General features: G+C 49.1%; 1 protein-coding gene across 4 annotated transcripts in view; it reads left to right on the top strand.

Annotated features, from left to right (window-relative positions):
* Positions 1–13,854, top strand: part of Esrrb (estrogen related receptor beta) — a 159,190-nt gene that overhangs the window by 94,381 nt on the left and 50,955 nt on the right. Inside the window, exon 1 of one of the 4 annotated variants that reach the window (XM_085697351.2) lies at positions 2,864–3,087. The exons of the other annotated variants lie outside the window; for them this stretch is intronic. The gene's annotated coding sequence lies outside the window, so the exon portion shown is untranslated. Of the gene's footprint in view, positions 1–2,863; positions 3,088–13,854 lie in introns of those variants that run through there. 4 annotated transcript variants of the gene reach the window in all.

Below are 13,854 nucleotides of genomic sequence, written 5' to 3'. Positions count from 1 at the left end.
AAACTAAAAATATTAGCCTTTTTAAGTCTGGGTGTCGTGGTTCATAACTTTAGCCCCGTACTTGGGAGGCAGAGGCAGGGACATCTCTGTTGGAGGCTATCCTGGTCTACATAACTGCACAGTTAGCTCCAGGTTAGTCAGGGATGCATAGTTACAGCCCATCTCAGAAATGAATAAAGAAATAAACTCTGGTGTCAGGTGGTCACAACCTCCTGTAACTCCAGCTTCATTTGTAGCATTTTGGGGCCAGATTTCCCATAAGCAGACCTCAGGCTCTTGATTAATATTCTTGCTGAATACATGACATGGTTTCCAGGTGTGTTTGCTTGCTTTTATCCGGAGACAGAGTTTCTCTGTGTAACAGCCCTGGCTGTCCCGGAACTCGCTCTGTAGACCAGGCTCGCCTCAAACTCACAGGGATCTGCTTGCCTCTGCCTCCCAAGTTGGGATTAAAGATGTGTGCCAGCACCATCAGGTCCAGGTATTTTTTAAAGTAAGTTTTAATTATGTGTATATGTGCACATGAGTGTAGGTGCCTATAGAAGCCAAAAGTGGGCATTGAATTGCCTAGAGTTGGAGCCACAGACAACTTTGAGCCATCTGGGATGTGAAAGCTGGAAACTGAACTCAGGTTCTCGCCAAGTGTAAAACCCATTCTTAGCCACTGAGCCATCTCTCCAACTTCAGGGGCTTTTGTTTGTTTGCTTGCTTGCTTTTAAAGAAGCCAGGCAACTTATGGAGTAGACCTGTAGTCCCAGCACTCAGGAAGAGCAGGGGCAGGGGGATTATGAGTTCAAGGCCTGCCTAGGCTACATAGTAAGGCTTGTCAAAGAAAAGAAAGTCAGGAACTGGGGAGACAGGGGGCTCAGCAGGTAAAGGCACATGATGTCAAGCCTGATGCTTTGAATTCGATCTCCATGATGATGGAAGTAGAGTCAAGTTGTGTGCACACCCACATACAAAACAAATAAATGTAACAAAGAATTGAGAAGGTAAGAAAAACGCATATTTAATTTGGGAATCTGATAGAGCAATGGAGAGTAGATCCCTTAGTCAATCTCAGAAGACTGTCGGCCTAGTCTCTTCTGGCTACTTCCATTTTCACACCCTGGCTCCGTACTGACACTCAGGTGGTGACTTCCCCATTCTCACAGGGTGCGGGCCTTGGGGACCATTGAAGCCAGTTTGATTGACATAACCAGTTGTCAGCTTTTCCTTTTTGTTTCTTTAGTCAATAAGTACTCGTCTGTGTTTTAGCTAGGGTTTCTGCTGCTGTGATAAAACATCATGGAAAGATGACTGGAGGGGTGGGGCATTTCGGGGTCAGGTAGAAACCTGGTGCAAGGGAAACTCCCAGGAATCTGCAAGGATGACCCCAGCTAAGAGTACTAGCAATAGAGGATATATAGTCTAAACTGATCATTTCTTGTGGTTTGTCCTGCCTATGGGATGTGCTGGGGAAAGGGTAATCAACCAATGACTGGTTCAGCCTGAGACCCGTCCCACGAGAGTGAGCCCACCCAACACTGCCTGGAGCACCAGGACCCAGAGACCTGGGATAGAACCAAACACCACTGGAGAAAAAAAATGTCAGTGTAATGATGTCTAATAATATTCTGCTAACTCATAGACTGGTCCCTGGTCCAATCGTTATCAGAGAAGTTTCATCCAGGAACTGACAGAAAATGATGCAGACACCCACAGCCAACATTAGCCAGTGCTTGGGGAGTCCTGCTGAAGAGAGGGAGGGGAGATTGTAGAAGGGGTGGGTCAGAAGGGTCAAGGACATCTTGAGAAAACCCACATCATCCACTAACCTGGCTCATAGGAGCTCACAGAGTCTGAACTGACAGCCAGGGAGCCGGCGTGGGACTGATGTAGGCCCTCTGTGTATACTGGACAGTTATGTAGCTTAGTCTTCTTGTGGGACTCCTAACAGTGGGAAAGGGGGTTGTCTTTGACTCTCTTGCTGACTTTTCAGACCCTATTCCTCATACTGGGTTGCTTTCCCAGCCTCAATACAAGGGGAGGTGCTTAGTCTTTTGTTGATATCCTTGGGAGGCCTGCTCTTTTCTGAATAGAAACTGAGGAGGAGTGGGTGGAAGGAGGGGGTAGAGGGAAGGGAATGGGAGCAGAGGTGGGAGGCAAAATTGTGATGAGGGTGTAAAATAAATAAATTAAAAAAAATCCACCATGATCCAAATAGGAATTGGTACAAAGGCCATGGAGGAGTGTTGCATACAGCCTTGTTCCTTGTGGCTTGCTCAGTTTATTTTCCTATACATCCCAGGACCACCAGCCCAGAGGTGGCACTATCCACAGTCGGCTGGACAATTCCACATCAATCAACCAATTTAAAAAATGTACCAGAGGTTTGCAGAGGCCACTTTTCTCAACTGAGGTTCTCTCTTCCCAAACGGCTCCAGTTTATCTCAAGTTGACACAAAACTAGCCAGCACAGCCTGAGAGTGTTCTCGGTGCTGGTAGAAATCAAGGGAAGCCAAATGGAATTCCTGGTATTATGGAGGTTCAGTGCAGTTAAGGTACCGCCAGGATAGGGCCGGTGCCTGCGGTGGTGGTAAAACCAGACAATGGCAAAGCCAGACAATAGCATACTGCAGGCCCTTGACCCCAACCCCCAGCACAGATGAGGGAGGTTGTTGTTCAGAGGTCTCCTCTGAGGAAAAAAAAACATTCCATCCTGCAGGAGAGCTCATTAAGCCGAGAAGTAAACAACTAAAAAGTAGCTCCAGGAACTCCCTGAAACTGATCAGATTCACTAGGCCCCTCCCTGCCAAAATAAACAAGAAAAGTTGAAAGTTGCTTAAGAGAAACAAAAGCTAAGCTACAAGGAAGGGTTCCAGACAGGCTGAGATGCCGAGAGAACCCTCTGTAAAAAGGACTACAAGACCAGCCCTGCTGCCTGGAAGAGGTTTAGACCAACAGCCTCCTGGAAAGGATGCTCTCCAACCTGCTGAGCTGCCTGCAGACTGTGCTGTGTGCTCCAGGGACCCAGCTTTTGTGAGCCGTCACCCGTGCTGGGGTGGGCCTTGGTGGTGCAGCTGTCTTTCAGTCACTCCTGTGCCTGTGAGTAACCCTGCTAACACGAATTGGTTACCAAGTTGGACTTGATGGAGGGTACATGCTCATTGGTCTGTTGGGGATACCTGTCTGGGGTCAGAAGACCCGTGTCATGTCTCCCCAGGAAAGGTTCTGTCTCACAACAGTAGTTCAGTAGGCTGAGATGGTGCAACCTTGGAGGAATGTGGGCAGGAAACAGCAGAGAAGGTGGACTGATCCTGGAAGGCGCCAGGTGAGGTAAAATCCCTGCTTTCTGAGCGTAGAATAGTACCCTTTGCACAGTAACTCACGACAGTGTTTTCTTTCTATGTGACCCTTGCCAAGATAGCGACTCTTTCCCTCCTGGACCTCAGTGTCCTCATCTGAAAAATGGGGAAACAAGAGATAGGCACAGTGGTGCATGCTTATAATCCGAGCAGTACTGACACTAGAGGATTGCTATGAGTTCCAGGCCAGCCTGGTCCACAAAGTGAGTTCTAGGCCAGCCTGGGCTATAGAGTGAGATCTTGTCTCAGAGTTGGTAAAAGACTGGGGCAGGGAGACATGGCAGAACAGGGAAATGTTAGGGGCCACCTCAGCAGGTTTTAGTAAATTAGGGACCTCGTATATACTTGCCCCATGCCGGGGATAGAGCAAACCCTCTGTGACGTTGTTGGTGACACTGCCAGTTGACTGTAAAGCCTGGTCCCCATCCGTCTCACTGAATGACGATGGCTCTTGTCATCTGCCTAGAGAACACAAAGCTGGAAAATTGATCGAGAATAGGAGAAGGATGCTGAGTGCCATAAATAGCCTGTGTCACCTGTGCTGTGCCTAAGGCCACACAGAAAAGGCCACTTCGATGGCTAGAGAGCGGGTAGAAGTGTCCTCTTTCTGGGCTTGCACATGTCCGTCTTTGGGAATATGCGTAAGCTGGTAGTAGCATCACCCAGGGAGAATGGGGTTTGTGATGGGGTGCAGCTGGGGTGAGAGGGGAGTAGGGGTCAGCGGTGGGTACCAAGCACCTTACGTGCTGATTCTCCCTGGGCTGCACAAATACAAAGCACAGTGCCCAGGATGTGTGTCTTTCATTGCTACTTTGCTCAGCAGTGGTCCGAGCTAACAAGGAGACCTCTCCCACCTTCCCTCTTTCTCAGCCACAGGCCTCCCTGCTCCTCCTCCCGCAGAGCTTTCCCTGAGAAGCTCAGGGCACACGCATCCCACTGCCTTGTAGTCTCCAGGGTCCTCATCACTGACTGGGTTTGCACCAAGCGGTGCCTTGCTCCTGGTGTTAGTTAGAGGGCAGCATTGGCTCTTCCCACAGTCACAATGTCATGGTGGCTAACCCCACAAAAAGTTGGTCTTATCCCTCTACCACTGTAGGTGGGTGGGGAAGTGCTGCCTACAGTTAATACGATATGGTACTGTCTGTCTTTGAGTGCAGGGGCCTGTCTACTTTGTTGATTAGGGGAACAATAGATCACACTGTAGATACTCAAAGAACAGCAAGAGAATGAGTGTGAGAGGGCATGATGGAGATGGTGCTGGAGTCATGCCTTCAAGTGCCTGAAGTCCTCTGTGTGGACACAGGCTTCAGGGAAGCAGCCATGCTTAATGGCTTGAGCAGAGATGCCGCTGCACCAGCACAGCCTCCCAGAATCCTCTGCCTCTGACCCTCGCTCTTGGTTGCTGTTAGCTTCAGTATTCTTCTTTTCCACTGCACACTGGAGAGGTGCATGACTTTGTTCAACACTGGAGCTCTGCAGCTTGCAATTCCTGGCCCAAGAGAGGCATCTCCAACCCCAGAAATCTTCCGGGAGAGACTTGATGGCCTGTCTTGGATCAAGTGCCGCTCTTGTCTGAGAGAGAGGAAGAAGTGTGTTGGAATTGGATGTTCGTTCCCAGGAGAAGCGCCTGCGTGAGGGTACCTTTTGCTAGCAGGAATTTCTCAGTGCAAGTAGTGTGTGTGAGTATATGGTTGAATGGGCGGATGGACAAATGTGTGGGTGGAAGGTAAGTAGAGGCTGTTCCTTTATTGCCAACCGAACAAGGGTGATAAAATCATTACTCATACAGATGAGTACCTACTATGTGCCAGGGACTTTTGTGTATCAAGGTGCTCATTCTCAAGACTGCCCTGTGAGAAGAGCATTCTGTTCACATCTCCGTGTCACAGATGGGGAAGCTGAGGCATCTAGAGGTTAAATAACCCAGATCATGAGGGGGCAGAACTGGGGTTCAAATTCAGACTGTCCAGCTGTGAGTTCAGTGCCAAGACCATGCCCATGACTCATGTGAGAACAAGGTGCCCTCTGGAGACACCAGAGTGTGTTCAGCACCAGTCTGTGGGGTGTTTATGCCACATCACTGACTGATATAGGGGGAAAATATAAACAGGCTTGAGATGTGTCATAACATTCATAAATGTCAAATGTCATGTCACCTTTAGTAGGACATGAAAGATGAGTGTTGACAGAGGTTTCTGTCCCATCCGGGGTCCTGCAGCCATTCAGTCCCAAAGAAACACACGGAGGTCTTTATTAATCATAAACTGAGTGGCCTATTAGCTCAGGCTTCTTATTAATTAATTCTTACATCTTAGATTAGCCCATTATTCTTGTTTATGTTAGCCACGTGGCTTGGTACCTTTTATCAGAGAGGCATTTTCATCTTGCTTCCTCTGGGTCTGGCTTCTTCTGTGTCTGGGTAATGATTGCAGACTGAACCTTTTTTCTTCCCAGAATTCTCCTGTTCTCATCACCCTGCCTCTACTTCCTGCCTGGTTACTGGCCAGTCAGCCTTTTATTAAAACAATACAAGACCATTGTCCCACAATAGATGGGGTAGAAACAGATTCTGAGGTTTAAATTTCTTTTATTACATGTGTGTGCACACAATGCATGTGTGTGCCTGTGAGTGTATGTAGCTCGCTCCTTCCACCATGTAAATCCCAGACATAGCCACTCAGCCATCAGGCTTGGAAGCAGGCTCTTTTGTCTACTGAACCATCTTGTTGGCCCTTTTAAGTCTTTCAAGTCTTTTCCTTCATTTATTTTTATGTGTTTGAGTGTTTTGCCTGTATGTGTGTCTGTACACCAAATGTGTCCCTGGTAACCCCAGAGGTCAAAGAGGTCATCGAGATCCCTGTGGACCTAGAGTCACAGATCATATGAGCTGCCATGTGGGTGTTGAGAATCAAATCCTGGTCCTCTTGGAGAGTAGCCAGTGCTCTTAATTTCTAAGCCATCTTTCTACCCCTGTTAATTTTTTTCTTGGTCTTGTTTTGAGCCAAGGTCTTGCTATGTAGTACAAGCTGTTCTCAGGTCATCCCCCTGCCTCAGTCTCCCAAGTCATAGGGTTATAGGCTTGTGCCACCATGCCCAGTTTATTCTGACTCTGACAGTTTCCCTGACCCTTTGCTGGGGTGTGGGGAACCCAGACCTGGCAGAGTGGACTGAAATGAGAGCCACTGGTATGGATGACTCTGGAATGATAACAGTTCATTGAGGAAGTTCCAGGTCAGGGCTGAAGCTTCATAAAAGCTCGTAGTGGCCGTCTGTGGGTCAGGCTGGGACTTCCCGCTGTCCTGAGGCGACCACTCTTCATCCAGTGGTGGCTTCCAGCTTCAGCACAGCCCCTCTCTCGTCTTCTGATGTATGCAGCCTGAAAACTGATGGATAAAAAGCCCCAATTGAAAGACACTAATTACCTATCATTATTTTCCGTGCCGTAATTTGCGTGCAATGAGATTTCCATCAGTTGTCTGGGATCAGCCTGGTTTTGACTAATCTTCCAAGCGACATGGTGCTTAATTACAGATTTCTGCCTGAGCTATGGAGCATACAGAAGGAGGAAGGCTGTCACGGAGGCTGTTTTACTGTTGAGCACTCATTTTTCCTGTGTTCCAGCAAAGATATTCCCAAGAGAGACAAATAAAAACAAAACGCAGACATCGCAGAGCAAAGTGTCTGAAGAGCAGTGTGACCTGGGTTGGTGGCAGTTGGGTGGCTTTCTCCATAAGCTCGATCTCCCAGGCGGGTTCCCTTCAGCTCAGAATCTAAACTCTGTACTTCTTGGGTGCCATCCACCAAATCACTTTCCCAGGCTCTGGTTCCCTAACCTAAAAGTCACCAAGTGAGGCAGAAGGCCTGCTGAGAGTTTAAGGGTCAGTGACTTCAGCTGGACAAGTGTGTTTGGTTGTGAAAGTTGAAAGATACAAGTGTGTAAGATGTCGGCCCCACAGGAATGATTTTTTAAAACATTTCCTATTAAAACGAGCAATTCAGACTGCTAGGGGAAGGGTTTCAATTCATGAAACTTCTGAGTTTAAGAAAAAAAAAAGTATCTATAATTAATGGACCTCAGTGCACAGAACCTGATTTATCGTAATCCTAACGGGTCTCATCACTGGCCCACCCCTCTCCTCCTCTCCCTTCTGCCCCCTCCTCCCCTTGCTCTAATGTAGTAAGCACCTAGAACACTGAGAGTTTGGCAGGCATTTATGTCTAACATCTAGCCTCAGGCCTTCCCCTGTCCTGTGCACAGCTGAGGTGTGCTTTTTTGTTTTTGAGTCCGGTCTGCCGGCCTTGAACTTTCCCGGCTGCTGAGGCTGGCCCTGCAGTTCTGATTCTTCTGCTTCCCTCTTCCTAGTGCTGGCGCTTTAGGCACACACCAGCAAGTCCAGCCTTCCTTAGGTGATAGTCTTCCTGTTGTTTTGTCTTCTGAGATGAACTCTCGCGTGGTATGGGCTTTGGTCACGTACTCCGTGTGTAGCCAAGGCTGGTGCAGATCTCCTCCTCTGCCTCTCGAGTGTTTTGCTTGCCCAGAAGTTTAGGAGTGTTCCTCCTGGTGCTTGAGGGTCTGAGGACCCATCTGCCTTACCTAAGGTCCCTGGTTTCCAGTTAGGCCACTGACTAGAATGTGTGAGTCAGTATTTCAGACTCCCCCCCCCTTCCCAGTTCAGGCCTACCTGTCCTCTTCGTTTATCAACCCCTTCCCCTCCTAGTATTTGGCAAATTTCTTGCATTTTATCCTCAGTTTTGGATGAGGCCGGTGTTTGTCAATTAACCCCAGGTCAGCTAGCTGCTGGATTTCTCCATAAGCTGTCCATGGAAATTATCACGATAGCAGCACCCACTAAGAGGTGGCTCGGGGCCAGCACTGTTTGGAGCTGGTCCCCTCAGCACCATCACCTAGACAGCCGTGGGAAGCAGATGCTGTGGTTGAGCCTATTCCACGGGTGAACCAGAGAAGGCACGACCTGACTACCCAGAACCGACCACTGTGAGGCAGAACCAACATGTTCCCCAGAGATGTTTGTCCTTGCCCTCAGGTGCATGGCCTGAGGAGAAAGTCAGATGGTTCTAGCTAGGACAACAGTTTGTTGTGACCCAGATTCTTTTCAGTGGGGAGAAGACCTCCTCCCACAGCAGAAAATAGGTGGGTCCATTCTACACACACACACACACACCGCCCCCCCACTCCCCTTGCCTATCCACCTGCTGGCGGGTCACCTCAAGGGGGCCTGTACCTGGGATTCCTGCCGAACTTACGAGACACCGGGGAATTCTTTTTCCTTAGAGTTTGGGGGCAAAACTGGGTTTCATTCAGAACTTACAAGGTTCTCCCTGTCTCTCTGTGTTTGAAGAATCTTCCACCCTGTGGAGTGATGTCCAGTTGAGGCAGGAAGGGCTGTGTGTAACAAGACGGAGGCCACATTTAATCAGACGGTGGTGACATTGAGGCCAAGGTGGCTTGCTGAGCTCCGGTTACCAGACTGATCAAAGAGAAATGATGCCTCAAGGGGCTTCAGCCACCAGCAATTGCTCTTGCAAAGGCCCTGAGATAGGATGTCTGCTCCCTTCCCACAGAGTCAATGGTCATTGATCCAGCCCGCCCCAGATGATAGCTGGCCTGTGCCCCCTCCCAGAGCATGTGTGGGGTACCTCCTATTCTCTCACCTGAGATGGTTTCCTTCCTGCTCTCCACTTGGTGACCTATCCATGGGCATCTAAAATCTTTTCATTTTAAATTTTTCTTTGTTTTATTTTATTTTTTGAGAAAGGGTTTCACCGTGCATCCTTTGCTGGCCTGGTACTGGCCTGTAGACTAGGCTGGCCTTTAACTCTCAGAGATCCACCTGCCCCGCCTCTCAAGTGCTAGAATTAAAGGTGTGTACCACCATTTTGTGGCAGAGATGCTCGTAGCCCTGGCTGGCCTCCAACTCAACTGTTGCACAGCGTACCTGAGGCCAGCTTTGAACTTTGAACCCTCCTGTCTCCCATCACCTGAGCACTGGAATTATTGGCATACACAACCAGGACTGAGTTTATGCAGTGTGGGGATCAAACCCAGGGCCTTGTGCAAGCTGGGCAAGCGCTCTACCGACTGGGGTATGTTCCCCACTTTTGCCTTCCTTTCTTGTTTTTTAAGGGTTGGGGAGCATGTCAGAGGACCACTTTCAGGGATCCAGGAGTGGACGCACATCCTCAGGCCTTTGCCTGCTCAGTCATCATCCAGGCCCTGACCTTGTTTGTCAGGAGTTTAGTGTGTCTCAGTCTTGGGGACGGAAGCCAGGGTCTTACACATGTTCCAACTTCAGCACTTCCTATTTCATTCCTCTAGTTTATGATTTATTTACTGATTTTTGAAACCGAGTTCCACTGTTTAGCCTGGGGGTGGGGTGTGTGGAACTGGAGATCCTCCCAGCTCAGTTTCCTAAGTAGCTGGGATTGCAGGCATATGCTGCCCTCCATACAAAACCACCAGCAGCAACTGACATAGAGAGGGGCGCTCTACTCTGAAAATCTGAGGTCCAGAATTTGCTCCAAAATCTGAACTTTTTTTGTTGATATTGTTTATTGCTGGGATGAAAGATGGAACCCAAAGTATGCTTTTCACCTGAACCTAATAATTTAAGACTTGTATTCATTTGTAGTGTCAAGGTGGTTTTCTAAAAGTTCTGGGTTTAGGAACTGGTCCTGGATTTGATTCCCCAGCACTGAGAAAAAAAATGTATAAAATTGCCTTTTGGTTCTCTAGAGCAGTAACCTTTGGGAAAAGCAAGTACATTGCATGTTTAGAATTGGGTTCCATCTCTATGATCTTACTACGTATATGCAAATATTCCAAAATCTGAAAAAAAAATTTCCAATCCGAAATATTTCGATTCTGAGGCATTGCGGTTGATGACCACACAATCTGTAGTGAACAGTCCACGTCGGGGAGCAGGGTGGGGAGAGCAAGCGGTGGTGACGATGGGCCAGCAGGTGGGAATGAATTGCTGGGGCAAACTGGAAAGTACAGGTGGTTGATTTTAAATACGTGGCATCCCTTCCATTCTCAATGATTTGCCTCCATCAAAGACACTCATGTGACCAGCAACCGTCGAAAGTGTATCCCTTCTCCATACCACATCCCTAAGTCCAGGGGAGCCTGCCCTGAACCTGGTGCTGACTGCCCTGTGAGACACCTTCCCCACTGTCACCGCCTCCCCCTCAGGCAGCTAAACCTCCAGAAGAGTTGTGGTCTTCGCTTGCCCTCCAGGCATTACAACATTGTATCCGTTTCTACCACAGATGTGATCCTGTTCTGGGGCCATGCCACCTCCTAGTAACTAAGTACAGCGGCCAGCGGCCTCTCCTTCCTTCACTTTGTAACTTTGTAGCTGCCTCTAATCTGCTGCCACCTCCCTTCCAGATGGCTCTGATCATCACATTTGAGACAATTCCTCAGCTCACTTCTATTTCCTCCTCAATTAATTGTGTATGTATTTGAGTATGTACATATTCACGTATGTATGAGGGGGTACCTGTATGTAAATGGAGGCCAGAGGTTGACATTGGATGTCTTAATCATGCTCCACCTTTTTTTTAGGGCGGGCAGGGTCTCAGCCAGGCATGGTAGTGCACATCCTTAATCCCAGCTCTTGGAAAGCAGAAGCAGGCAAATCTCTTGAGAGTCTGTATGTTTGTCTGGGGTTTCTGGGTTTTTGTTGTTGTTATTGTTTTGTTTTTTGACAGGATGTCTCAGTGAATCTGGAGCTTACTGTTTGACAGGACTACCTGACAAAGAAATCCCTGGGACCCTTCTGTCTGTGCCTTTCCGGTGCTGGGATTTCAAGCATGCTACCCTGTCTGACCTTTTACATGGCTTCTGGGGATCTGAACCTGGGTCTTCACACTTGTGTGGCAAGCAATTTACCAACTGAGCCACATCCCCAGGCTCCTTCCTTCCCTCCTTCCCACCATCCCTCTGCCCTTCCATCTGTTCATTCTCCCTCTTCCTTTCCCTCCTTCTCTCCCTCTTCCTCCCCCCACCCCCCGTCTGTCTGTCTCTCTCTCCTGTCTTTCTTTAGGGTCTCACCATTGTAGTCTAGGCTGGCCTTGAGCTTACTTCAGTCCTCCTGCCTCTGTCTCCCACTTGCTGGGTTTATAGGTATGCACCGCCTCACTTGGTGCTGTCTTCTTGGACGCCTTCCTCTCTGTCCTTCCTTTACATTTTGCTCTGAATAAGTGCCTGAAGTCAGGGGCAGACAGGGACTGTGGCCAAGTGTTCCAAAGAGTCTGGCATCGTCAGTAACTTCCTTTGCCCTGCCAGGGACATGAAACAGGATTGATGAGAATGGACATCCCTCCTTCTCCTTGCCTCAGAGTTCTCCATTCTTTTTGTTCTGGGTTGGAGACAGTTTCCTTGTATAGTCCTGCCAGAGTTTTCTGCTCTAGGGGTCAAGGGATGACAGTAAGGACTTTGGGCCTGTTGGGGACAGTAAGACACCATCTGCATTTTGGGGGACTGTAAAGACAAAGTTTCTATATGGAGTGGGTTTCCTTGGGTCTGGGATAAGGGCGACAGGGTTCTGACACAGGAACCAGATCTGAAGACACTGCTAGCTGGACTCCTGGCTCCTTCCTCTGCTCTAGTAAATTGAATAAACATGGAGCCCCTTCTGTCTATTCTGTAATGCCGGGAAAACAGTCTCCAGCAGATAGGTTACGATGATTAAATACCACGGTACAGAAGAAGATCCCAAGCTGGGTGTGATGGTTCACGCCTGTAATCTCAGTCCCCAAAGGCTGGAAGGTAGGACTGGTGGCAGTCCAAGGCCAGCTTGAGCTGAATGGTGAGAAACAAGTCACCCACGGTTACCTAGTAAGAGCCAGCTCAAGAGTGAAGCCAGCAGACAGACAAAGCAAAGATCTAGAGGACAGCTGGAACTTGGTGAATGACAGCTGGGGTCAACAGGCCTTGGAGTGGAGGAGCAGGCAGATGGGGCCTGAGAGTGAAAAAGAAAATGAAGCAGAGCAAGGCATCTTAGGGACGTTTATACCCAAAAAAGGCCAGGGGCGTCCCCTAAGGTAGTGCCGGTCTGGGGGCCTGGGATTCTTTCATGAGAGCATCTGACCTGGACCTGGGTTGTGCTTGCCCTCTTCCTGTCAGCCAGCCAGCAGCTGGTGTGCAGTAGGGACCCACACATGCAGCCTGTCCACGGGAAGGCATCCAGGTGGGGCTAGAATAGCCACAGAAATGAGAACGCTAAATTAGATGCGGTGAGGAGTAAACATGTTGTAATCCTATAATCCCAGCACTTGGAAATCCTTTGGATTTCAATTCCAACCCCAGAATCCATGTCAGGTTGCTCACTACTGCCCGTTAGCTCCAGCTCCAGGGGATCCCAAGCTCCTGCCCTTTGAGGGTACCTGTGCTCATGTGTGAACGAGCACATGCACACACACACAAACATACACACATACATACACAATTAAAAATAATAAAATAGCCAGGTAGCGTAGTACACGCCTTTGATGCCAGCGTTCAGGAAGCAGTGGCAAGAGGATCTCTGTGAGTTTGAGGCCAGCCTGGTCTACATAATGAGTTCCAAGACGGACAAGACTACATAGATGTTGTCAAAGAAACACTAAAGAAATAAAGAAGTGGAACGAAGGGCAAGAGAGAGGTAGGGAGGAAGGGAAGAGGAGGGAGAGCTGGAGGGGAGGTAAAGAAATAACCCCATTATACCAAATGCCCCTCTGTTGGGATTCAGATACTAAATTACTGGCTGCTTCCTGCACCGACTCTGACTGAGACCAGGGTCCAGTTTCTTAGCCCTGGGGATCCCAGACACTGAGGGATGCCTTGGGGCCTTCTGTGTCAAAACACTGGACTGGAGACAGCCAGGATTTGAGCTTGGGAGCCCAACCAGACACTTCCAGTATCTTTCAGGGTAGTCTGAGCTTCAGGACGTGGTGGGGGGAAGGGGGCAATGGAAAATTGTGTCCCATACCCTCCCAGGAAAAGCTGCAGCCTCCCTCTGCCTCCCTCTGGGAAAATGCTTCTTGTGCCTCCAGAGACAGAGGGAGGCCTGTGTTCCATGCTCAAGAAAAGCGGATTTTGGCCCGGCTGGTGTCAAGGGTCCCTTGGGAAGTCTTCGGTGCTCTCAGAACCTGTGGAAGGCTGAGTAGAGTCAGGAAGTTAGGGAATCCCAGGGCTTCACGTGGGACTTAAAAGCTAGAGAGGATCAGAAGTTGTCACCCCTGACACGGCGTGGAAGGGCATGTGGGGAGGTCTCCAGTAGTGTTCTTGGCCTTGCTCTCAGTCCGGCTCCCCTCCAGATGGTACCCTGCTGCTTCCTTAGGCTACCTTGCTGGTGTTGGGTGGCCGTGCCCAAGAAGATGAGACAAGGTACCAATCAGAGATGTAGAAACGGTCTGGAGGCGACTCTCTGCTTACCAGGGAGAATGGGGATGCCGTAGGAGAGGATCTCCGTGTTGAAGGAACGTTCTATTTGGGACCCAG

This window comes from Myodes glareolus, chromosome 11 (genome assembly GCF_982192425.1).
Source record: "Myodes glareolus chromosome 11, mMyoGla1.1, whole genome shotgun sequence".
Classification (NCBI taxonomy): Eukaryota; Metazoa; Chordata; class Mammalia; order Rodentia; family Cricetidae; genus Myodes; species Myodes glareolus.
This window is presented reverse-complemented; position numbering and strand designations above follow the sequence as displayed.